Source organism: Plecotus auritus (genome assembly GCF_963455305.1).
Source record: "Plecotus auritus genome assembly, chromosome: 2".
NCBI classification, from domain to species: Eukaryota; Metazoa; Chordata; class Mammalia; order Chiroptera; family Vespertilionidae; genus Plecotus; species Plecotus auritus.
In genome coordinates this window covers 107,409,768-107,435,895 of record NC_137771.1, presented here as the reverse complement: position 1 = coordinate 107,435,895, position 26,128 = coordinate 107,409,768, and the positions used below count along the sequence as shown (strand labels likewise).

Here is a 26,128-nt window from a genome sequence, read left to right as displayed (position 1 = left end):
TAAGTTGGTCTAGTTTCATTTTTTTTGCATGTGTCTGTCCAATTTTCCCAACACCATTTATTGAAGAGACTGTCTTGACTCCATTGTACATGCCTCCTTTGTCATATATTAATTGAGCATAGTAATTTGGGTCGATTTCTGGGTTCTCTATTCTCTTCCATTGATCTATATGTCTGTTCTTGTGCCAATACCAGGCAGTTTTGAGAACAGTGGCTTTGTAATACAGCTTGATATCTGGTATTGAGATCCCACCTACTTTGTTCTTCTTTCTCAGGATTGCTGTAGCTATTCAGAGTCTTTTTTTATTCCAGATGAATTTTTGGAAAGTTCATTCTAGGTCTGTGAAATATGCCATTGGTATTTTAATGGGAAGTGCATTGAATTTATAGATTGCTTTGGGTAGTATGCACATTTTGATGATGTTGATTCTACCAATCCATGAACACGGTACGTTCTTCCATCTGTTTATGTCTTCCTCTATCACTTTTTTCATTGTCCTGTAGTTTTCTGCGTATAGGTCTTTTACCTCCTTAGTTAAGTTTATTCTTAGGTATCTTAATTTTTTTGGTGCCATGGTAAATGGGATTGCTTTTTAAATCTCTCTTTCTGTAAGTTCATTATTGGTGTATAGAAATGCCATAGATTTCTTGGCATTAATTTTGTATCCTGCTACGTTGCCAAATTCATTTACTAAGTCTAATAATTTTTTGATGGAGTCTTTAGAGTTTTCTATGTATAGTATCATGTCATCTGCAAATAAGGACAGTTTTACTTTTTCTTTTCCAATTTGGATGCCTTTTATTTCTTCTTCTTGTCTGATTGCAATGGGTAGTTCTTACAGCACTTTGTTGAACAGGAGTGGTGAGAGTGGGCATCCCTGTCTTGTTCCTGTTCTTAGGGGAAATGGTTTTAGTTTTAGCCCATTGAGTATGATGTTGGCTGTGGGTTTGTCATGTATGGCTTTTATTATGTTTATTATGCTTCTATTCCCACCTTTTTGAGAGTTTTTATCAAGAAATGGTGTTGGATTTTATCAAATGCTTTTTCTGCATCAGTTGATACGACTATGTGATTTTTATCTCTCAGTTTGTTTATGTGATGTATCACGTTTATTGATTTGCGAATATTGTACCATCCTTGCATCCCCAGGATAAATCCTGCTTGGTCATGGTATATGATCTTTCTGATGTACAGCTGGATCCGATTTGCTAGAATTTTGTTGAGGATTTTAGCATCTATGTTCATGAGGGATATTCATCTGTAATTCTCTTTCCTTGTGTTATCTTTATCTGGTTTTGGTATTAGGGTGATGCTGGCTTCATAGAAGGAGCTTGGAAGTGTCCCTCTTGAATTTTCTAGAATAGTCTGAGGAGGATAGGTTTTATTTTATTTTAATTTAATAAATCTTTATTGTTCAGATTATCACAATTATTATCCTTTTACCCCCATAGATCCCCTCCACCCGGTTCCCACCCCACCCTCTGCCCTTACCTCCCCCAACCGTCCTCATCCATAGGTGTACGATTTTTGTCCAGTCTCTTCCTGCAACCCCCATATCGTTTCCCCCTGAGAATTATCAGTCCACTCCCTTTCTATACCCCTGCTTCTATTATATTCACCAGTTTATTCTGATCCTCAGATCTTTAATTCACTTGATTTTTAGGTTCACTTCTTGATAGATATGTATTTGTTGTTCATAATTTTTATACTTACTTTTTTCTTCTTCCTCTTCTTTAAGAATATCTTTCAGCATTTCATATAATACTGGTTTGGTGGTGATGAACTCCTTTAGTTTTTTCTTATCTGTGAAGCTCTTTATCTGCCCTTCAATTCTGAATGATAACTTTGCTGGGTAGAGTAATCTTGGTTGTAGGTTTTTGCTTTTCATCACTTTGAATATTTCTTGCCACTCCCATCTGGCCTGCATAGTTTCTGTTGAGAAATCAGCTGACAATCGTATGGGTGCTCCCTTGTAGGTAACTGTTTTTCTCTTGCTGCTTTTAATATTCTCTCTTTGTCTTTTGCCCTTGGCATTTTAATTATGATGTGTCTTGGTGTGGTCCTCTTTGGATTCCTCTTGTTTGGGGTTCTGTGCGCTTCCTGGACTTGTAAGTCTATTTCTTTCACCAGGTGGGGGAAGTTTTCTGTCATTATTTCTTCCAATAGGTTTTCAGTATCTTGCTCTCTCTCTTCTTCTGGCACCCCCATAATTCTGATGTTGGTACACTTGAAGTTGTCCCAGAGGCTTCTTACACTATCTTGAACTTTTTGGATTCTTTTTTCTTTTTGCTTTTCCGGTTGAGTGTTTTTTGCTTCTTTGTTTTTCAAATCTTTGACTTGATTCTTGTGTTCCTCTAGTCTGCTGTTGGGTCTCTGTATAATATTTTTTATTTCAGTCAGTGTATGTTTAATTTCTAGTTGGTCCTTTTTCATATCCTCAAGGGTCTCCTAAATTTATCGGCCTTTTCTAGGATATTCTTGAAAAGCCTTATAACCGTGGTTTTGAGTTCTATATCCAGTCTTTTGTTTTCCTCCATTTCTTTCGTTTGTGATCTGTTTCTTTGTCTCCGCATTTTCGTTGCTTCCCTGAGTTGGTAGGGTAGATTTGTGTGCTAGGTTTCCTATATGGCCCAGTGGGTCGGCCTCCCCAGTTAACCTGAGGTGGACACTCTTGGCGCACCCCTTTGTGGACTGTGTGTACAGCCTTGTTGTAGTTAAGTCTTGATTGTTATTGGTATCACTGGGAGGAATTGATCTCCAGGCCAGTTGGCCGTGAGGATCAGCTGTGTCTACGCTGGGAGAAGTTGGTTGCTGGAGACAGCCTTATAAGATTAGACTTGCCAAATTGAAAAAGCCTCTGTGCTCAGCTTGGATGGGGCAGAGTCTCAGGGTGGAGCAGACAGTCTTGACTTCCCATCAGCCCTGCCCTTGCGTGCGCGCCTTCTGACCTCTGCCTTCTGCGGCTTCCCTGAGTTTCCACCTGACAGTCCAGATTCCCCCTGTAAGAGCGTGGGTCCCCAGGGGCTCACCCGGAACTAGGGTTCAGTGCAGTTGGAACTAGGGTTCACTGCATTCAGGAGCTTCCGACTCCCTTCTGCTAGGGAATGCCTGCGGCAACTTCTGCATTCAATCTTCTCTGCGAGCACTCGCACGCGCACGCCTCCAGATCCCTGCCCGCCGCAGCTTCCCCGGGTCTCTGAGTCTCCTTGTGCCTTTCTCTCTACCTGACAGTCCAGACTCCCCCTGTATGAGCCTGGGTCCACGGGGTTTCGCCCGGAACTGGGGTTCAGTGCAGTCGGAACTGGGGTTCAGTGCAGTCAGGGGCTTCCTTTCCTCTCCCACCAGAGAAAATCAGCCAGGCACTCAGCCGCCTTTCCTCTCTGTGCACGGACGTGTCTCCGAACGTCAGCCCTTTGCCGCTACTCTGATTCTCCGTGAGCTTTTCTCTTTCCTTCTAGTTGTAGAATTTCCACTCAGCCAGCCTTCCTGTGGTTCTGGTTCTCTGGATGATGTCTGTTCTGTCTTTTAGTTGTAGTTTTGAAATTGTTGTGCGAGGCAGCAGTTTAGGTGGTTACCTATGCCGCCATCTTGGTTTCTCAGGAGGATAGGTTTTAGTTCTTCCTTGAATGTTTGGTAAAAATCTCCCGTGAAGCCATCTGGCCCCGGGCTTTTGTTTGCTGGAAGCTTTTTGATGACTGCTTCAATTTCTTCCATAGTTATCAGCCTATTGAGATTTTTAGTATCTTCCTGAGTAAGTTTTTGAAGGTTGTATTTTTCTAGGAGTGTGTCCATTTCCTCCAGGTTGTCTAGTTTGTTAGAATAGAGTTGTTTATAGTATTTTTTGAAATAATCCTTTTTATTTCTGTGGGGTCTCTTGTTATTTCTCCTCTTTCATTTCTGATTTTGTTTATTTTGGGTCCTCTCTCTTTGCTTCTTGGTGAGCCTGGCTAGAGTTTCATCAATCTTGTTTATCCTTTCAAAGAATGAGCTCTTGGTTTCATTGATCTTTTGTATTGTTTTTTTGGTCTCTATGTCATTCATTTCTTCTCTGATCTTTAATATTTCCTTTTGCTCACTGTGGGCTTTTCTTGTTGCTCTCTTTCTAATTCTTTGAGTTGTGAGTTAGATGACTTATTACCATTTTTTCTTGTTTTTTTGAGGTAGGCCTGTAGAGCTATAAACTTCCCTCTCAGCACTGCTTTCATTGTGTCCCATAGTATTTGCATTCTTGTCTTTTTATTGTCATTAGTCTCCAGGATGTTTTTAATTTCTTCTTTGATCTCATTGATAACCCAATCCTTGTTTAATAGCATGTTATTCAGCTTCCAAGTGTGAATTTTTTGAAATGTTTTTATTGTAGTTTATTTCTAATATTATGCCATTGTAGTCTGAGAAAATGCTTGATATAATTTCAGTCTTTTTGAATTTGGGGAGACTTTGTTTGTTACCCAATTTGTGGTCTATTTTTGAAAATGTCCCATATGCACTTGAGAAGAATTTATATTCCGTGGATTTGGGGTGAAATGCTCTGAAGATGTCAATTAGGTCCATCTGATCTAGTGAGTCTTCTAGAATTTCTGTTTCTTTGCTGATTTTTTGTCTAGAGGATTTATCCAGTGATGTCAGTGGTGTATTAAAGACCCCTACTATGATTGTATTGTTGTCCATCTCCCCTTGATATCTTCCTGGAGTTTTCTTATGTATTTGGGTGCTCCTGCATTGGATACATATATGTTTATCTGGGTTATATCCTCTTGTATCGATCCCTTTATTATTATGAAGTTGCCTTCCCTATCTCTTGTTATGGCCTTTACTTTGAGGTCTATTTTGTCAGAAATAAGTACTGCTACCCCAGCTTTTTTTTCATTTCCATTTGCCTGAAAGATTTTTTTCCATCCCTTCACTTTCAGTCCGTATGAGTCCCTTTTTCTGAGGTGGGTCTCTTGTAGACAGCATATATATGGGTCGTGTTTTTTAATCCATTCAGCCACTTGATTTATTTTGATTGGAGCATTTAGTCCATTTACGTTTAAAGTTATTATTGAAAGAACTTATTTGTAGCCATTTTTATTTTTTGTGTCTGTGTTCCTTCTTACTTTTTTATTTCTTCTTTTTACACCAGTCACTTTAGCATTTCTTGCATTGCTGGCTTGGTAGTGATAAACTCCCTTAGCATTTTTTTGTCTGTGAAGCTCTTTATTTCCCCTTCAATTTTGAATGATAACCTTGCTGGATAGAATATTCTTGGATTCAGTCCCTTGGTTTGCATCACTTTGTAAATTTCCTTCCATTCTTTTCTGGCCTGATGTGTTTCTCTTGAGAAATCATTTGATAATCTAATGGGAGCTCTCTTGTATGTAACTTTCTGTCTCTCTCCTGCAGCCTTTAAGATTCTCTCTTTGCCCTGAATATTTGCCATCGTAATTATGATGTGTCTTTTTGTGGGTCTTTTTGAGTTCATCCTGTTTGGGACTTGCTGTGCTTGTGTGACTTTTTTCTTTGCCACATCTGGGCAGTTTTCTGACATTATTTCTTCAAATAGTTCTTCTAACCCTTGTTCCTCTTCCTGTTGTTCTGGCTTCCCTATTATTCGTATGTTGCTTCGTTTCATGTTGTCCCATAGCTCTCTTAAGCTCTCCTTCTGTCTTTTAATTTTTTTCTCCAGTTGCAATTCAGTTCGGCTGTGTTTTGCTTCCCTGTCTTCTAGTTAACTAATTCTGTCCTCTGCTTCTCCTACTCTACTGTTGAAACTTTCCGTGGTGTTTTTTGTTGCAGCTGTATCACTTCATTTCTTCTTGATTCTTACATAAGTTGTTAATTTTTTTCATCCATTTCTTCTTGATTCTTACATAAGGTGTTGATTTTTTATTCCATTCGGTTTATGAACTCTATGATCCTTATTCTGAATTCGTTTTCTGACATATTGCATGCCTCCGTTTCACTTAGCTTCTTCTCTGGCAATTCCTCCTTTTCTTTCCTTTGGGGGTATCTTTGTCTACCCATTTTTGGTTTCACCGACTGATCTAGATGTCGAGCTGTGCAGGGCTGCTCCTTGGGTGGCAGTGGCTTCTCTGGCTGCAGTTACTCCTCGGGTGGTTATGGTAGCAGCTGCTTCTCAGCTTGCAGCGGCTCCTCTGGTGGGTGCTGTTCACAGCAGTGGTGCCTCCTCTGGGTGGTGGTGGAGGCTGTTCATATAGCTGCTGTTCCTTGAATGGGGTTGGGCTGCTTAGGAGGTTGCTGCTCCTCAGATGGGGACGGGTTGCTCATGTCCGCTGCTCCTTGGACGGGGGCCAGCTACTCCCGTGGCTCTTGCTCCTCAGATAGGGGCGGACTGCTCGCGTTGCTGCTGTTATTTAGATGGGGGCTGGCTGTGTGCTGCTGCTGTTCCTCAGATGGGACGGGCTACTCGTGATGCCGCTGCTCCTTGGACAGGGGCAGGTTGCTTGCAGGGCTGCTGTTCCTTGTATGGGTGCGGGTTACTCGTGCAGCTGCTTCTCCTCCGATGGGGGGGTGGTCTGCTCATGCGGTTGCTGCTCCTCGCGTGGGAGTGAGCTGCTCTTGCTGTTGATGTTCCTCGGACAAGGACGGGCAACTCACCCAGCTCCTTCTCGTCGGACAGGTGCAGGCTGTGTGTGGGTGCTGCTCCTTGGACCAGTGCGGACTGCACAGGGCTGCTGCTCCTTGGACGTGGGCGGTCTGCTTATGTGGCTGCTGCTCCTCAGATGGGGGTAGGGTGCTCGTGTGGCTGCTGCTCCTCAGAAGGGGGTGGGCTGCTCACACAGATGCTGCTCCTCAGATGTGGGCAGGCTGCTCACACAGCTGCTGCTCCTCGGATGTGGGCCGGCGGCTCGTGTGTCTGTTGCTCCTCAGAAGTGGGCTGCTCACACAGTTGCTGCTCCTCGGATGGGGGCAGGCGGCTCACACAACTGATGCTCCTCGGATGGGGGCAGGCTGTTCGTGCAGCTGCTGCTCCTTGGAAAGGGACTGTCTACTTACACAGCTGCTGCTCCTCGGAAGGGGGCGGGCTGCTTGCACAGCTGCTGCTCCTTGGAAGGCGGCTGGCTGCTCATGCGGTACAGCTGCTGCTCTTCCGATAAGTGCAGTGTGTTGGCTGCGTGCAGCTGCTGCTCCTCAGAGGGTGGCCAGCTGCATGGGGCTGCCACTCCTCAGGAGTGGGTGGGCTGCTCAAGTGGCTGCTGCTCCTCGGATGGGGCGAGCTGCTTGCATGGTTGCTGTTCCTCAGATGGGGGAATTGGCTGCTCACACAGCTGCTGCTCCTTGGACAGGGGCAGGCCACGTGAAGCTGCTGCTCTTAGGCCTGTGGCGGGTTGCTTGCGGGGCTGCTGCTCCTTGGACAGGAGCGGGCTGCTCACGTGTCTGCTGTTCATGTGGTTGCAGTGTCCTGGACTAAAGCGTTGGGCCAGTCAGAGGGGAGCCTGCTTCTGAACTCACAGGAGCCTGTGCCCAGGGTGGCTGGAGCCTCGTTGACCGTGGGATCACAGCCTAGGTAGCATGTCCCTGGCAGGGGTGGCTGTAGAGTCCCAGGTGTTATCTGAGGGCACTCTGGGTGGAGTTGAGGCTGGGAACCCAGTTACAGCAGCTCTCCCCTTCAAAAAGGCTAGGTCTCTAAGGACAAGCTGGCTTCCCGGTACTGTTTGCAATGGTAGCAGAAGCTGCCTAGTTAGGCGAGCCTGATTAGCCTGCCCCTGAAGGTCCTGTGGGATCTAACTGTGCCTCACTGTCTCTCTCTCTCTCTCTCTCTCTCTCTCTCTCTCTCTCACACCCACACACACACACACACCCCCACACCCCACCTGACCATACGCTCCTTTTACTCCCTCACTCATTCATGCTCTTTCCCTCACTGCCACATTCTTCCTGCTTTTATAGTTGGGTCTGGTGTGTTATTGACTCATTCGTGGATGGTGTTTCCTCTCTAGGTGTCTGGTAATGTGGCTTGCTCTCAAGCCCCTTGACCAGACAGGATAAGATTCACCTCAATAAGACACAACACAGAGGGAACTCAGCACAAATGTACACACGACACCAATAACCCCAATATAAGTGACCACCTGAGCAAAGGGAATTAGGGCAGAGAAGAGAAAGCACAAATGCTATCAAAGAGAGAGAAAAAAATAAGTGATAAAAGACAAAGGAATAAAAAGGAGAATATATATATGTATGTGGGGGTAAGACACAACAGAACCAATAGATAAACCCCCCCCCCAAAAAAAAAAAAAACAACAAAAAAAGCACCACACACCCAGCAAAGAGGATTGGGGCAGAATCTGTAGAGGCTGAGCTTATATAGTGAAAATAAGATTAAGAATTGGATGAATATGGGGAGGACCTCAATTTAGTATTGAGGAAGTAGAAAGGGAATAAGTGGATGAGAAGAAAGAGAATGAGAAGAAAAAATAATAAATTTACAAAAAATTGATTTAAAAAATTATATAAAAAATTAAAAATAGCAAATAAAAAATAGTGATGGGAAAATAATGTGAAAAGAAATAGAAAAAAAGGAAGAAACAAAAACAGGAAAACGAAGAAGAAAAAAAAAGAAAAAAGGGATAATAAAAAAAAAGAAAAGTGAAAAAAGTGGAGTGTCATTCCTTTGGCTGGCTTATGATTCCAGTCGTCTGTAGTGTACTGTTTCTCAGTTTCTGGTTGCTGGGGCTAAAGATTTCTCTTTAGGCCAATTCCTATCGGTGTATGATCTTTTTAATATATTGCTGGATCTGATTTGCTAATAATTTTTTCAGAATTTTAGCATCTATGTTCATCAGGGATGTTAGCCTGTAATTCTCTTTATAGTGCCTTTATCAGGTTTTGGAATTAGGATAAATGTTGGCCTCATAAAAAATGCTCAGAAGTATTCCTTCCTCTGGGATTTTTTTGGAATAGTTTGAGGAGTTATAGGTGTTAGTTCTCCTTTGCATGTTTGATAATACTCCCCTGTGAAGCCCTCCAGACCAGGGCTTTTGTTTGCTGGGAGCTTTTTTTAAAAAATAGATTTTTATTGATTTCTGACACGAAGGGAGATGGAGAGATAGAAACATCAAAGATTAGAGAGAATTATTGATTGGCTGCCTCCTTCATTCCCCAACTGGGGATTGAGCCTGCAACCTGGGCATGTGCCCTGACCAGGAATCAAACTGTGACCTTCTGGTTCATAGATTGACGCTTAACCATTGAGCCATGCCAGTTGGCCTGCTGGGAATTTTTTGATTACTGCTTCTATTTCATCAGTTGTTATTGGCCTTTTCAGATGCTCTGATTCTTCCTGATTCAGTTTTGCTAGGTTGTATTTTCTTTTTAGGAGTTTGTCCATTTCATCCACATTTTCTAGCTTGTTGGCATATAGTTGTTCATAGTATTTTCTTATAATCCTTTGTATTTCTGTGGTGTCAGTTGTTATTTTTTTGCTTTTGTTTCTGATTTTATTTATTTGGGTCCACCCTCTTTGTTTCTTAATGAGTCTGGCAAAGGGTTCATCAGACTTGTTTATCTTTTCAAAGAACCATCTCTTGGCTTCATTAATCTTTCTTACTGTTTTCTTAATCTCTATGTCATTTATTTCTGCTCCAATTTTTTTTTTCTTCTTTCTACTTTGGGCTTTTTTTGTTGTTCTTTTTCTAATTCTTTAAGTTGTAGGGTTAGTTTATTATTTTCCTTTCTTTGCTTTTTTCTTTTTCTTTTTTTGAGGTAGGCTTGTAGTGCTATGATCTTCCCTGTTTTTGCTGTGTCCCAGAGATTTGGGGTTGTTGTGTGTTCATTTTTGTTTGATTCCAGGAAGTTTTTGGTTTCTTTCTTGATCTCATTGGTAGCCCTTTCATTGTTTAATAACATTTAGCCTCCACAGTTGAATGTTTTTGGGTGTTTTTTATTGTCATTTCATTCCATTGTGATTTGAGAAGATGCTTGATATGATTTCAGTCTTCTTGAACTTTTAGAGACTTGTTTTGTGTTCTAACATGTGGTCTATCTTTGAGAATAATCCATGTGCACTTGAGAAGAATGTATATTCTGCAGCTTTGGGTGAAATGTTATATAAATGTCAATTAAGTCCATCTGATCTAGTGTGTGCTATAGAGTCACTGTTCCCTTGTTAATTTTTTGTCTGCAAGATTTATCCAATGAAGTCAGTAGGGTGTTTAAGTCCCCTACTATGACTGTATTGTTTTCAGTCTCTCCCTTACAGTCCTCTAGAAGTTAGTTGGGTTTTTTTCAGTATATTTAGCTGCTCCTATATTGGGTGCATATATGTTTACCAGGGTTATATTCTCTTGTTGGATCGATCTCTTTAGTATTATGTAGTGACCTTTGTGGTTTTGTGTGATGGCCTTCATTTTGAAGTCTATTTTGTTAGGTATGTATGAGTATTGCTACTCCAGATTTTTTTTTTTCTTTTCCGTTTGTATGGAAAATATTTTTCCATCCCTTCACTCTCATGCTGTGTGAGTCTTGTTCTGAGATGGGTCTCTTGTAGACATCATGTAATTGGGTCATGCTTTTGTATCCGTTCAGGTATCCTATGTCTTTTGATTGGAGCATTTAATCTATTTACATTTAAGGTTATTAAAAATAGGTACTTATTGCCATTTTAATTCTGTATGCCCAGGTTTCTCTATTTCTTCTTTTCATTATAGCAGTCCCTTTAGCATTTCTTGCAGTGCTAGTTTGGTGGGGATAAACTTCTTTAGCCTTTGTTTGTCTCAGAAGCTTGATATTTAACCATCTATTTTGAATGATGGCCTTGCTGGATATTGTTATCTTGGTTTCAGATCCTTGATTTTCATTACCTTGAGGACTTCATGCCATTCCCTTCATGCCAGCCTGTAGAGTTTCTGATGAGAAATTAGCTGACAGCCTTATGGGAGCTTCTTTGTAGGTAACAGTTTGCTTTTTTCTTGCTGCCTTTAAGATTCTCTCTTTGTCTTTACTTTTTGGAATTTTAATTATGCTGCGTCTAGATTTGGGCCAGTTTGGGTTCTTGCTTGGGACTCTCTGTGACTCCTGAACGTGTGTGGCTTTTTCCTTCACCAGGTTAGGTAAGTTTTCTGCCATTATTTCTTCAAACATATTCTTTATCTCTTGCTCTCTTTCTTTCCCTTCTGGCACTCCTATTATGTGAATATTGTTACATTTCACATTGTCCCACAGCTCCCTTAAGCTGTTCTCCTGTTTTGTAATTGTTTTTTCTTTTTGGTTCTCTGTGTCATATTTTTCTACCCAATCGTCTGATTCCTTGATCTGATTCTCAGCTTCCCCTAATCCGCTGTGTATTTCTTCCAGTCTGTTCTTTATTAGTGCTATGTCATTCTTCACAGTTACTATATCTTTTCTCATGCTATTGAGCATCTTTGCCATCACTATTCTGACCTCTGTGTGTGGTTAATTTCTTTTGTTGTTGTTGTTGTTGTTGTTAATCCTTTCCCGAGGATATTTTTCTATTGATTTTTAGGTAGAGTAGAAGAGAGTGGGAAAGACAGAAACATTGATGTGAGAGAAACACATCGATTGGTTGCCTGCTGCATGAGCCCTGACCAGGGCCTGGGCTGGGGGGCGGGAACCTGCAACCAAGGTACGTGCCCTTGATCAGAATCGAATCCGGGACCCTTTGGTCTGCAGGCTGACACTCTATCCACTGAGCCAAACCAGCTAGGGCTTATCTCTATTTCATATAGCTCTTCTTCTGGAGAATTCTCCTGTTCTTTCATTTGGGGGTTGCTTTTTTTTGTTGCCTGTTTGGGTTTGTGACTAAGTATTAGGTAGATCTGCTATGCCTCCCAATCTCTAGTGTAGGTCAGTGTGTAATGCGGTTTCTGACTAATTAGATCAGGCAAAGACTCACAGCCTCCAGAGACCTACATCTGCTTGTAGACTGATTGGATTCAATCTTTAGTAGCCTAATGCAATCATCCACAGGTGGGGCAAGAACTTTTCCAATAGGGTCGAGCAGCTGCTTCTGCCTGGAAGCTAATTTTTATTCTCAGTCTATTTTTTTTTGAATAATATATACATATATACATATACATATACATATACATATACATATACATATACATATATATATATATATATATATATATATATATATATATATATATATATATATTTCAGAGAGGAATAGAAACATTAGTGATGAGAAAGAATGATTGATTAGCTGCCTCCTGCATGCCCCCTACTGGGATCGAGCCCACAACCTGGGCATGTGCCCTGACCAGGAATCAAACCGCGACCTCCTGCTTCATAGGTTGATACTCAACCACTGAGCCAAAATTGCTGGACTGGGTCTGTGGGGGCTTGCCCAGGGGGGAATGACTTGGTGGGGGGGGGTTCAATTGGGGAAAAAAGAGACATATGTAAAACTTTAGACAACAGCAACAAAAAAAACTATTCTCAGTCTCTTAATGAGCCTCACAAACTCTATAGGGAGGGGCAAGGGATTTTCCAATAGTGTGTGGCAACTCTTCTCCCCTGGGAAAAACAGCCTGGATAGCACCAGTCGGCCTGTGAAAGATACCCTCTGCAGCATGAGACAATGACTTAGAACAGGAAAGTATGGTGTCTACCCTCCAAGCTCGAACCCCAGAGCCCCCAACACTGGCTTCTGCTTACACAATTCCAGTGCACTCTGCCCTCCCTCTTTTGGAGCTCAAGGTGAGTGGCTTCATGTGAGATTTTGTGCATTGGCCCTTTAGGAGGATGCCTTTGATACCCGGAAAGGTGAGCTGAAGTTCTTTCTGGTAGTGTGTCTCACACAATTGAAGGATAAAATCGCAGACCAGAAGCTTTTAAGCAAAGTGTGAAAATTTATTGCAAGCAGATTCAGACTCCTCGAATGGGGAGGGGACCCTATAATGGGTTACCACTGAAGCCTTTTAGTCTAGGGATTTATATGTCTACTAGAGGCCCAGTGCACAAATTCGTGCACACGTGGAGTCCCTCGGCCTGGCGGATGATCGGGGCCGATAGGGGCCCTCTCGCCTAGTCCCGATGAGAGGACTGGGTCAGGGGGAGGGACCGAGGGAGGTTGGCTTTGGGAATGCACTAATCACCAGGGGGAAGCTCCTGCATTGAGCCTCTGCCCCCTGGTGCTCAGTGCGTGTCATAGCAACTGGTTGACTGGTTGTAATGTTTGCTTAGGCTTTTATATATATAGATGGGCAGCTACTTCCTTGTCCTTTGTTTCCCCCAAGTCACTCTTGCCAAGCAAGACTTTCTCTGTTTCTACACAGTCAGTTCACCTTTAGGGCAGCCCCTCCCTGGATTCACATACCTCCTACTCTGAGTCTAAAAACACCCTGTTATTTCTGCATGGTTGGTTTCTGTGGTTAGGTTTGCTCAAAGTGCCGTTTGTGCCCCTGCCTACTTTCCACCTGCCTTTGTTTTCCACTGGACCCCTCCCCTGTATGCTTGTGTGTCAATCTAACTCCTCTCACCTGCATTTCCATCTGTCTCTGGTTGTCAGACAGCAACCCTGCTGCTTTTCACAGCCAGGTGTTATGTGGCCACCTTTTTCAATTCTGGTGCTCTCTGCTGTGGGGTTCAGCTTGGGGTTTAGATCTCAGAGTTCTCAGTGGGAACACCTCACAGCTGAGATACCTCTCCAGAACTTCAGTTGTTGTCTGTGGGAACCCTGCCAGCTCTTTTGTGCCTCTATCCGTCTCCACTTTCCGTTCTTGGTTATCAGGGTTCTCTCCAGCTAGTCTTCAGTTAATTTTTCAGGGTGTTTTTTCTGTATTTTAGTTGTATTTCCAGTTTGGCCTCAGGAGAGTGTCAGTGTAGCTTCCACTTACTCTGCCACCATTTTTTATCTCTGATTTGTTTTCTGCCTGCATTCAATTGCCTGTCTGTATTTTCTCACATCTCATTGAGTATTTTCAGAATTGCAATCTTGACATCTCTGTCATTTATATGACATATTTCCATGTGTACCAGTTTAATTTCTGGAGATTTTTCATTTTCTTTTGAGCTTCCTCATTATCGTTGGTTATTCATGGTATTTGCAGGTCTTCTCTGTCTAGACATCTATGTATCATTGGCCCTTCTCTAGCTGCTTTTTCTGAGAAGGTCTTTCTAGTATTTTCCAGCAGGTGATGCTGCATCACAAGATTTTTACCTCTGTGACGGCCCAGAGTTGACCTCCACGGCTTCCATTAGTATAGCTGTGCTGCTTGGGGTTGAAATTTGTTTTTCCCTCCTTATAATAGCCACCCCAAACCTCTGCAGAGTCCCCTGCCCCATAACTAGATATCAATTACAGAAAGAGAAAGTGTTTGTGCTGCAGTAGCTCTTGGTTTACAGATAATGTGCTCCTCAATCTGATACCAAGGGCAATGAAGGCAAGTTTTGGAGTCCTAGCGGCAGCAGGGCTCTGTGGCTCCATTTTTTTGTCTGAAACCACCACCCAAGATAGCAGACAGCCGTGCTGCAGAACCCTTGTGCTCTGGCCTTATCTAGTTGTCTCAGCTGGCTTAGCTGCAGTTTGCACCACTCACCTGCTGAAGTGCCCACCAATACCCTCTGTTCCTCCCAGCTGAAGGAAGTGCCACTGGCTTCCTCCCCTCTCGAGACTGAGCCATGGGCTCCTGGCTGCAGGGCTTCATCCATTATCTGAGCTTTCCTCCCTTCTCGCCTCCCGATTTATTCCTGTTTCCCACATTTAGATGCTTCAGTGCATGAGTTTCTCAATGTGCCTCTATATTGAGCAGGAAAGTGTTTGTTGGGTTATAGTTTATTAAGTTGTTAAAGTTTCATTGTGGGAGGCCAAAATAAGAAGGGGATCTCTCATGCCACCAATCCTTTGACATCACTCTGTAGTTGAGCCTTGATTGCTGTTGCCACATCAATGGGAGGGATTTACTCCCAGACCAATTAGCTGCAAGGATTGGCTGTAACCACTGACTCTGACCACCCTGTCCAATCAACTGTACAGATGTCTCCTCCACAGAGCAGGATGTACTTCCACAGAGCTCTGGTGCCCACTGAGTCCACTCCTTGAGTGTGTTACATGTGCAGGTGGCTGAGTGGCGGCGCTACAAAGTGGTCTGAAGCTGTCCATTGGGTGTGCTGGTTCTAGGGCTTCCCAGGAGGTTCAGGGGCTTCCCAGGAGGTTCAGGGTAAGGTTAGTTGCCACCTGTGTTCTGTCCAGGGCCACCCAACATGAGCTACAAATCAATTTTTCAGATGGCTGCTACTTGTGCTGGGCTTGGAAGTGCTCCTTGAGGCCAAGGTGTAAACCAAAGGCAGCTACTGCTTGTGCTGGGCCTGGGCCACTTAGTGAGAGGTAAGGGGCCAGATGCTCTTTGTTTGAGAGATTTTAGGAAAATCTGAAGCATGAGCCAAGACAGGTCATTTATATGGAAAAGCCACTGGAAACAGCTTCGATGGGCCTGAAAGTTGAGTGGGGCTGGGCTTATGGGAATCACCAGAATGGAATGAACAGTGTAGGCCAAGTTGATGGATTCTCAGATATGGCGCCCACCTGCTGATTCTGTGGGGGTAGGGTTCATCAAAGGAACAATAACCTCTGCCAGTACTTCTGTCTGGGAGAAAGCTGCTGTCCCCCTGCCCCCCAGCTCTCATCCCGATGCCAGACAATTCAGTTTCTCACCTTATGTCCCTGATGCCGTTTAAGCTGCTGCCCCCATGTTGGAGCTCAGAGGAAGTGAGTCCAAGTAAGTCCATTAATGGGCACTTTAAGAGGAATTGCCTGGGACTCCAGCAGCCTTTGTGTCACTCAGCCTCAATCCCCTCTGGTTTTTATAGCCAAAAGTTATGGGGACCTTTCTTCCCAGCACTGGAACCTTTTGGGCTGGGGAGAACTCTGTAGCCAAGATACCCCTCCCAATATTTATCCACCACACATGGGTGTAGGACCAACCTATTCTACTTCTCTGTTCCTTCTATCGGTTTCCATGTGGTAGTTGTAGGACTTCCACTCAGCCAGATTTCAGGCGGCAGAATGATAGTTCTGTAGTTTAGTTGTAATTTTGATGTGGTTGTTGAGCATCCCATTTACCTACACTGCCATCTTGCTTGGAAATCTGTTACAGTATATTTGTGAAATAGTAACTCTTTTAGCTCACTTTCATGGTAGAGGTTGCAAAATAAGAAATGGTTAGTCTCCCATGAGGTTTCTTTATTTTGATAGTACACCTAATGAATTATAATTAACCATTTTTAAAGATAACACATGAATGCATTATCTTTATACACAATTAAGCTTTAGAGGAAACTGACCACCAACCATAGTACTAGTTCCTCTCCCCGTATGCCTTCTCATTCTGTTTTTTCAATGACACTTACCAAATTACACTTAGTCAATGACAAAATCTTTTGACATTGTCTAAAACAGTTAATGTTATCTTGTAATTTTAGACATATATTTTGTTGTTATATTTAAATCTGAAATATCCTATAATATGGTAGCTGCTAGCCAAATTGTGGCATTAATTTTGAATATATTGCTACCATTAAAATTGCCTGTTTCTTTTACATTCTTAATGTGGCTACTAGAAAATTTAAGGTTTAACACATGTGGCTTACATTATATATATCTACTAGAGGCCTAATGTATGAAATTTATGCAAGGGACTTGGCCCTCGCAGCCCCGGCTTCATCCAGAAGGTAGTCCAGAAGGATGTCCGGAAGGTCATTCAGCTATCTGGTCTAATTAGCATATTGTGCTTTTATTATAGACTAGAGGCCCGGTGCACGAAATTCAAGCACGGGGCGGGGGGTGTCCCTCAACCTGGCCTGCACCCTCTCCAATCTGGGACCCCTTGGGGGATGTCTGACTGCCCGTGTGGGATTGGGCCTAAACCGACAGTCAGGCAACCCTCTCATAATCCAGGACTGCTGGCTCCTAACTGCTTGCCTGCCTGCCTGCATGATTGCCCCTAACTGCTTCTGCCTACCAGCCTGATCTCCCACTAACTACTCCCCTGCTGGCCTGATTGATGCCTAACTGCTCCTCTGCCGGCCTGATCACCCCCAACTGCCCTCACCTGCCAGCCTGAAGGTCTCCAACTGTCCTCCCCTGCTGGCCTGATGGCCCCCAATTGCCCTCCCCTGCCAGCCTGATCACCCCCAATTGCCCTCCCCTGCCAGCCTGATCGCCCCCAATTGCCCTCCCCTGCCAGCCTGATCGCCCCCAACTGCCCTCCCCTGCCGGCCTGATGGCCCCCAACTGCCCTCCCCTGCCGCGACCTGCCTCCTCTGCCGGCACCCACGTCCTTCACGCTGTGCAGAGCTGCGGGACCCCCAGGCCTCACTGTGTGGAGCAGCCGCCGGGCCCCGCCTCTGCTGTGCATGAGGCCATCTTGTGACAGCTATCTTGTGACGACCTGAGGGCATCACTACCACCTAGGCTATTATTAGTATAGATTGGCCAGTGCTGGCTTAAATAATAAGATATATAGCACCAACTTTTTTTGCTTTCGTGTACAACTATAACTACTTGTTCATTGATTCTATATACTCGGGGTTTATACTATTTTATATAATAAAAGCCTAATATACTAAATTTCCAACCGATCAACCATTTGAGCACTCACTATGATGTGCACTGACCACCAGGGGGCAAACGCTCTGACCAGTAGGTTAGCTTGCTGCTAGGGTCCAGCCAATCGGGACTGGGCAAGACGGGCCAGACATGCCCTGGAGCCCTCCTGTGTTCCCTCCTTGGCCCCGATCGTGCACCAGTGGGGTCCCTTGGCCTGGCCTGCACCCTCTTACAATCTGGGACTCCTTGGGGGATGTCGGAGAGCTGGTTTTGACCCGATCCCTGCAGGCCGGGCCAAGGAACCCCACGTCCTGGGTCTCTAGTTTGTAAACATTGGTTAAATTCAGCAACTTAGTAGTTTGTTCGTGTTAAGCAAGACACAGTTCTAGATGCTGCAGGGGATACATGCAGAAATAAAACAGTCTCCCATGGTCTAGTGCAGGGGTCTTCAAACTTTTAAAACAGGGGGCCAGTTCACTGTCCCTCAGACCGTTGGAGGGCCAGACTATAGTTTAAAAAAAAAACTATGAACAAATTCCTATGCGCACTGCGGGCCCGGGACGAGTCGGCTGCTAAGCAGGACAGGCAGCGGCACCCGGCGGGCCAGATAAATGTCCTCAGTGGGCCGCATGTGGCCTGCGGGCCGTAATTTGAGGACGCCTGGTCTAGTGGCAGGGAATAACCCCAAACTCCATAGGTCCCAGAAGGTTATATATTAACTAGTGGCCCAGTGCACGAATTTTGTGCACATTAAAAGGGAATTAATTAGAAGGAATATTTTAATGTTGCTATTTGCCCTCTCTCTATAATAGAAGTCTCAGAGATGAAAGGAAATTAGTAAAATGTATATAAAATCTCCCTCCTGTCAGAGTCTGGGGCACGCCGTGGGGTTTAGAGTCAAGTCCCCGCCCACCACCCGCACACACTTCGAAAACGCAGGAGACCAGACCTGGCCGGCCCCACCCCCATTGGATGAGACCCAGACCCAGCCGGCACCACCCCTGTCAAGCCCCTCCAGGCGGGGGGCGCAGCCTCAGGTCCCCCGGCCCAGTGCCGGGTGGGGGTGCGCAGTCTCAGGTCCCCCGTCAAGCCCTGCTGGGCAGGGGGCACAGCCTCAGGTCCCCCAGCCTGGCGCCAGGGCAAGGGGCACAGCCTGAGGTCCCCCATCAAGCCCAGCCTCACACCCCTCAACCCCCACAGCGTCATGTCAGCGCTGAATGGGGACGCATGCAGGCAGTGTCACGTCCCTACCTGGGGATGCAGCCAGGCAGCTTCACCTCAGCGCTGGGTGGGAACGCATGCAGGCAGCGTGACATTAGCGCTGGGGGTGGAAGTCCCCGTCCCTGTCCCTGCCCTGAGACTGGTTGTGACTGGGACACCATAAGGGACAAATTAGCATATTACCTCTTTATATGTATAGAAGATTAAGGAATCACACAATCCAAGAAGATTCTTGTGAATCATTCATTCATTCAACAAATGTCTTCACTATGTACCAGGACCAGTTATTTAATAGCACTTAATCACTAAACACCATACATCCTGTATTCAATCAGTTAGAACTGGACGTTGTGGTTAAATAATCAAGAAAACAATCTTATTTTCTCTTTTAGCATTATTTGAGATAATAATGGGGAAAATATATGTGCATTTTACAGTGATATAGAAGTTATAAATTGCTACTTATATGAAATCTACACTAATAAAAGAGAAATAGGCAAATTGACCGTGACCCTTCACGACGCCCACCAGCCAATCAGGAGTGAGTATGCAAATGAACCCAACAAAGATGGCGGGTTAGTTTGCATATGCAGGCGCCGAGTGGCCAGGGGCAGGATGCGTTCTGCACCACCCCAGCCGTTCAGGGCCTCTGGGCAGCATTGGAAGGCAGAAAGGCGGCTGGCTCTGGGCCAGAGCGAAGGCAGAATGGAGCGAAGGCGGAAAGGCGGCTCCGGCCAGAGCGAAGCCGGTGCCAGCAGCCAGGGGAAGTAAGGCCTATTCTTGCACGAATCCTCAACTGTTGCCTTCCTCTAGGCAGTTAATTATTTCCTACTTTGGTTGTATATGACACTTGGTTACAATTATTTCTGTGTGCATTCCTTTCCTCTCCCCAGCAACTAATCTGAGTTCCTTGAAGCAGTAGATCTTATTTTATTTGCCTTTTGAATTTATTAACTTAATAGCATCTGTACTCATCCTTTCCTCCTATATTAATGCATGAAGTACCCTTTCTGTACAAGGATTATCTCTTGATTTATACAGGGTCACTAAAGCAAAAGCTAAGTCTCAAGTATCAGTTCCTCAAGTCTTTCCATCTAAGGGAAAAAAACCACAACCCTTTTGACTCCATATATTCTTTTAGTTACCACTTATCTCAATTCTCCATTTCATGGTGAAGCTTTAGAAAGAGCATGTTATTCACATTTTGTTTGCTTTTCAACCCATTGCAATCTGGCTTCTGCCTTCACCTCTACACTAAAACTTTAAAATCCAAAGGACATAAAAAATATCAACTTACAAGGAATCAAGGATCTAAATGTAAAATCTAATACTAAAAATGAGACTCTTAGTAGAAAACATAGGGGAAAGCTTCAAGATATTGGACTTGGCAATGATTTCTTGGGTTTGACACCAAAAGCACAACAACAAAAGAAAAAATAGACTTCATCAAAATTAAAAACTTCTGTGTTTCAAAGGACAGGCTCAAGAGAGTGAAAAGACATGTAGTGAGAGAAAATGTTTGCAAATATCTGATAAAGATACATCAGGTATCCAGACTATATTAAGAACTACAACTCAACAACAAAAAAAACCCCAAAACCTGATTTAAAAATGGGGAAAGGACTTGAATAGACATTTCTACAAAGAAGTACAAATGGCCACAAAGCCCATGAAAAGATGTTCAGTACCACTAATAATTAGGGCAATGCAAATCAAACCCACTATGAGATACCACTTCTTACTTATGAAGATGGCTAATATTAAAAAAGCAGAAAATAACAAGTGTTAGTGAAGATCGGAGAAATTGGAACCCATGTGCATTGCTGGATGTGAAATGGTGCAGTCGCATAGAAAATGGAATGGGAGCTTCTCAAAAAATTAAACAGAATTATCAAATAATCCAGCAATTCTATTTCAAGGTATACACCCAAAAGAATCGAAAGGCACTCAAGCAGATATCTATACATCCATGTCATAGGAGTATTATTCACAGTAGTAGAAAGATAGAAGCAACCTCAAGTGTCTGTGGAGAGATGAATGTACAAAATAAGGTATCTACACTAATAAGAGAGAAATATGTAAATTGACTGTCACTTCACAACACCCACCAGCCAGTCATTGAGTATGCAAATTAGTGGGACAAAGATGGCAGTGACCACAGAGCCAGCCAGAGCGAGCGGGAGGCTTGGGTTGCCACTGGCAATGGAGGAAGCCAAGCTTCCTGCCCGCTCGGGCCGGCTGCCGAAGGAGGGGCCTGTGGGCAGCAGACATGGAGCCGGCCTGGGCAGGTGCCAAAGGAGGAGCCTGTGAGTGGAGAACACGGAGCAGGCCCTGGTGGGCGCTGAAGGAGGGGCCTGTGAGCAGAGGACATGCAGCCGTCCTGGGCGCGCGGGAGGTTTGAGTCGCCATTGCCCGGGCCAGCTGCAAACGGCCCTCAGCCCCTTACCTAGGCTGGCCACGCCCCCATGGGGTGAGGGTCCCCGCTGGGGGGTGTGGCCAGCCTACAAACAGCCATCGGCCCCTCTCTCAGGCTGGCCACACACCCCCAGCGGGGACCCTCACCCCATGGGGGCGTGGCTGGCCTGCAAACTGCCCCAGCCCCTCGCCCAGGCCGCCCCGCTCCCCAAGGGAACCTCCACCCTGATCCGGGACATCCTTCAGGGCAAACCAGCCGGCCCCCACCCGTGCACCAGGTCTCTATCTATACTAATAAAATGGTAATATGCTAATTAGACGGGGAGACCTTCCAGGAGACCTTCTAGACCAGCCTTGGGCAAACTACGGCCCGCGGGCTGGATCTGGCTGTTCTATCCGGTTCTCTTGCTCTCCCCTCCGCTCCTTTACTTTGAATTTATATTAGTTCACACAAACACTCCATCCATGCTTTTGTTCCGGCACTCCGGTCCAGTTTAAGAACCCATTGTGGCCCTCGAGTCAAAAAGTTTGCCCACCCCTGTTTTAGACGTTCTTCTGGACAAAGCCATGGTGGCGGAGCTGAGGTAGAGGCAGTTAGGGGCCAAGAGGGGAGGGCAGTTGTGGGTTATCAGGCCAGGATGGGACGGCAGTTGTGGGTGATCAGGTCGGCGGGGGGGGGGGGGCAGTTGGGGGTGAGCAGGCCAGCAGGGGGGGGGCAGTTGGCTTGACGGGACCTCAGGCCGTGTCCCCCACCTGGCAGGGCTTGAGCAGGCCGTGGGGGTCATTTGGGGGCGATCAGGTCAGTGGGGGGGGGCAGTTGGGGGTGAGCAGGCTGGTGGGGGGGCAGTTGGGGGCAAGCAGACTGGCATGCAGAGTGGTTAGGGGCAGTCAGGCAGGCAGGTGAGTGGTTAGGAGCCAGCAGTCCCGGATTGTGAGAGGGATGTCCGACTGCGACAGTTGGACATCCCTTGAGGGGTTACAGATTGGAGAGGGTGCAGGCCGGGCTGAGGGACACCCGCCCTCCCCCCCCCCCCCCCCGCCGTGCACAAATTTCGTGCACTGAGCCACTAGTATAAATATAATGGAATATTCATCCTTAAATAGGAAGGAAATTCTGACACATGTTACAGCATGGACAAACTGAAGACATTATGCTAAGTGAAATAAGTCAGTCACAGAAAGACAAATATATGATTCAACTTATATGACACTAGAGGCCCAGTGCACGAAATTTGTGCATGGGTAGGGTCCGTAGGCCTGGCCGGTGATCAGGGCCTATCTATGGGGCAACCAGTGTGGCGATTGGGGGGCCCCCACTGGCACCCGCCTTGGCTGGCCTGGTGCCACCCACTTGCCAGGCCTGCCCCCGCTGCCACCGCTCATTGCCTTCCTCTGCGGGAGGCAATGCCTCCCTCTGCGGGAGGTGACCGGCGGGACAATCGGGGTTGGGGTGGCACTGGCCTGCTTGCTGCCCTGCCCCGACCCCTGCTGCCGCTGGTCGCTTCCCTCTGCAGGGCGACTGCCAGGGCAATCGTGGAGCCACTGCTGCCACCTGCCTTGGCTGGCCTGGGGCCTGCGGGCTGGGGGCAGCTCCTGCATTGAGCATCTGCCCCCTTGTGGTCAATGCACGTCATTGCAACCAGTTGTTCCACCGGTCGTTCCGCCGTTCAGTCGATTTGCATATTAGGCTTTTATTATATAGGATAAGTAGTCAAATTTATAGAGACAAAAAGTAGAATGGTGGTTGCCAAGGCTTGTGGAGTTAAGGCAGAAATGGGGAGTTATCCTATCTAATAAAGAGGGAGTATGCTAATTGACCATCACTCTGTCACAAAGATGGATGCACCCACAGCTTAGCCAAGTTCCCATAAGGAGCCTTAACGAGCAATCAGCAGGGACCTGAGGCTATGCCCTCCCCCGCCCCCCTTGGGGCTTGACAGGGGACATCAGGCCATGTCCCCCACCTGGCGGGGCTTGACAGCGGACCTCAAGGTGCGCTTCCCATCCTGGTGCTGGGCTAGGGGACCTCAGCCTGCTCCCCCCGCCCCAGCGCCAGGCCGGGGAACCTCAGGCTGCGCCCCACACCAGGTGGGACTTGACAGGGGACTTCAGGTCACACCACCCCACCTGGCAGGGCTTGATGGGGGACCTCAGGCTGTGCCCCCCCCACCCAACAGGGCTTGACAGAGGACTTTAGGCTGTGCCCCACCCGGCAGCGCTTGACAGGGGGCCTCAAGGTGCGCTTCCTGTCCTGGTGCTGGGCTAGGGGACCTCAGGCTGCTTCCCCCAGCCAGTGCCAGGCCGGGGAACCTCAGGCCACATCTCCCACCTTGTGGGGCTTGACAGGGGACCTCAGCCGTGCCCCCCACCCAGCAGGGCTTGACAGGGGACCTTAAGGTGCACCCCCAGTGTTGGGTCGGGGGAACTCAGGCCGTGCCCCCACCCAGCAGGGCTTGACGGGAGACCTCAGGCCATGCCCCCCGCCCAGCGGGGCTTGACAGGTGATCTCAGGCCGTGTCCCCCACCTGGCGGGGCTTGATGGAGGACCTCAAGGCACGCCCCCGCCCCGGTCTGGGCTGGGGGACCTCAGGCCATGCCCCCCGTCCTGGCGCCAGGCCAGGGGACCTGAGGCTATGCCCGCTGCCTGGCAGGGCTTGACAAGGGTGGGACTGGCCGGGTCTGGATCTAGCCCAATTGAAGGGGGGGGGGGGGTCAGACCAGGTCTGGGTCTCACGCGATTTTGAGGTGCATGTGGGTGGGCTGCGACTTGACTCTGGGTCCTGTGGTGTGCCCCAGACTCTGATAGGAGGAAGGTTTTCATATACATTTTACTAATTTTCTTTCATCTCTGACACTTATATTATAGAGAAAGGGCAAATAGCAATATTAAATTATTTTCTCTAATTAATCCCCTTTTAGTGTGCACAAATTTCGTGCACTGGGTCACTAGTTGTTTAATGAATATAGTTTCAGTTAGGGAAGATGAAAAGTTCTGGAGAGGGATGGTGGTGATAGTTGAACAATGCTAATGTGCTTAATACCACAGAAGAGTACACTGAAAAATGGTTAAAATTGTAAATATTATGTTAAACCTATTTCACCATAATAAAAAATTCAAAGGACATTTTTGTTGTTGTTAATCCTCATCCAAGGATATTTTTTCCTTTCTTAGAGTGAAAGGGAGGGAAGGAGGGAAGAAGGGAGAAAAAGATAGAAACATTTATGTGAGAGAGACACATTGGTTGCCTCCCACATGTGCCCTTGACCAGGAATTGAACCTGGGACACTTTGGTGTGCGGGCCATTGGTCTAACCAATGTGACATACTAGGCAGGGCTCAAAGGACATTTTAACAAACTAACTTTATTTGCTTCAATTGATATCTCCCTCCTTGAAATTTTAGCCTAAATTGCTAAAACATTCTCATGGTTTTTCTTTCTGTTTCTCAGTACCCTTTCCCTTCTCTTTCACGGCTTCTCTAATCTTAACTTAGGAATGTCTCTTTGGCTTATTATAATTTGCATTCATATCCAGTCTTCCACTATTGCTAGCTCTAGCTCTAGTGGTAGATTATACAGTATAGTTTCTATGAATGTCAATCTTCTCATATACAATGATATCCTAGAACAGTGGTCGGCAAACTGCGGCTCGCGAGCCACATGCGGTTCTTTGGGCCCTTTGAGTTTTTAGCAAAGGCCAGCTTAGGAGTACCCTAATTAAGTTAATAACAATGTACCTACCTATATAGTTTAAGTTTAAAACATTTGGCTCTCAAAAGAAATTTCAATTGTTGTACTGTTGATATTTGGCTCTGTTGACTAATGAGTTTGCCGACCACTGTCCTAGAATCTTGAATTAATTTAAATTAAACTCCATGATTTGGTGTAAACCACCACAGAACACAATATAAGAGTATAGTAGGAAATCTGTGTTCCCACCACATAGGATGAGTCACTCATGCAATCAACAGTCATTCATATAATCAGCAAACATTTATTGAGCACCTATTATGATATTAAGGTTTAATATCCCTATCTTATTGCTTGTCAAAAATGAAATAATACAAAGGATATTTAGCTTGTTTGGTAGGTATTATATAATGATAATCTATATCTCTAGACTAGATATTTTTTGAGGTCTAGAAGTGTAATTCTGACAGTCTTTTGGACATCCCACTTAGTTGTTCCGTTGAGACCTTAAACTCAGTATTTCTAAAAATGGTTTTGGCCCTGGCCTGTGTGCCTCAGCTGGTAGGAGCATCATCCCATATGTTTCGGTTGCCTAAGTTTTGGGTTCTTTTCCAGGCCCCAGTTGTGGTGTGTGTGGGGAGTCAGCTGATCATTGATGTTTTCTCTCTCAAAATCAAAGAAAATGTCCTTGGATGAGGATTAAAATCAAATGAGTAAATAAAAATACAACTGGTTTTGTTTCTGTCCCCAGACCTGTACCTCCTCCTGTGTTAAGTCTTTTGGTGAATGATCTTACAGTCCATCCTGGTTAGAGGGCTAGGTTGACTTATCACTCTTCCCCACTAATCTGTATCTTTCAACTTCCCAACAGAAACTTCTGATGTTTTGCCTGGTTCATAATAGGTGCTCAAAATAAGTGTTTGTTGATTATATGAATGACTGTTGATTGCATGAGTGACTCATAGTATGTGGTGGAACCGAGACTTCCTACTATACTCTTATATTGTGTTCTGTGGTGGTTTACATCAAATCATGGAGTTTAAGTTAAATTAATTCAAAATTCTAGGATATCGTCAAAACCGGTTTGGCTCAGTGGATAGAGCGTCAGCCTGCGGACTGAAGGGTCCCGGGTTCGATTCCGGTCAAGGGCATGTACCTTGGTTGCGGGCACATCCCCAGTGGGAGGTGTGCAGGAGGCAGCTGATCGATGTTTCTCTCTCATCGATGTTTCTGGCTCTCTATCCCTCTCCCTTCCTCTCTATAAAATATCAATAAAATATATTAAAAAAAAA

At 45.5% G+C, this 26,128-nt stretch overlaps 1 protein-coding gene across 8 annotated transcripts in view; it reads left to right on the top strand.

Annotated features, from left to right (window-relative positions):
• The window catches only part of ATR (ATR checkpoint kinase), a 168,738-nt gene that overhangs the window by 6,472 nt on the left and 136,138 nt on the right, over positions 1–26,128 (top strand). The window lies entirely within an intron of this gene.